We start from the raw sequence: 651 nt of genomic DNA, 5'->3' as shown, positions 1-651 counted from the left end.
GAGAGAGAGAGAGAGAGAGAGAGAGAGAGAGAGAGAGAGAGAGAGAGAGAGAGAGAGAGAGAGAGAGAGAGAGAGAGAATATGTAACATCTCAAATGACAACATCCAAGTCCACTAAGGTGACTTATAATAGGCCCCTCCTAGGGAGAGGGAGAAATGAATGTTGGAGGAAATTCTGACTCCCAAGTCTCCACACAAGGATCCCCTAAACCCTCCACAGTGACCTAAATCAGCTCTCTGGAAATAGCCTGTGAGCCCTAAAACCTCCACAGTTACCCCAATATCTCAAAAGTAACCACAGTGAGCTCTTTAACAAGAGGACAAGGGACAAGGTCAAGAGCTAGAAGGTGCTATAACAGTTATGTCCCAAGTCCCCACGCAGTAACCAAAATAGACCTTCACTCTGCCCCAGTCATATGCTAGTGAAGCTGTACCCTCCTGAGACCTCTAACAATAATCCCAAAAGTACACCTGGAGAAAGGGGAAGAGAGAAGGAGGGTGAAAGAGCAGGAGGAAGGGAAGAAGGGAGGGGGGAAGGAGTAAGAGAGAGAGGGAGAAAAGGGAGAAAGGTATGCATTCTAAGAGTCCAAAATGGCATAGAGGCAAGAATGCCAGCCTTGAAATCAGGAGAGACCTAAATCCCACCCAACTC

At 47.3% G+C, this 651-nt stretch overlaps 1 protein-coding gene across 1 annotated transcript in view; it reads right to left on the bottom strand.

Moving 5' to 3' along the window:
- The window catches only part of TMEM8B (transmembrane protein 8B), a 74,500-nt gene that overhangs the window by 52,527 nt on the left and 21,322 nt on the right, over positions 1-651 (bottom strand). The window lies entirely within an intron of this gene.

This window comes from Petaurus breviceps, unplaced genomic scaffold, assembly GCF_028583685.1.
Source record: "Petaurus breviceps papuanus isolate PSGF00001 unplaced genomic scaffold, PetGlider_PUasm1.0 120, whole genome shotgun sequence".
NCBI lineage: Eukaryota > Metazoa > Chordata > Mammalia > Diprotodontia > Petauridae > Petaurus > Petaurus breviceps.
This window is presented reverse-complemented; position numbering and strand designations above follow the sequence as displayed.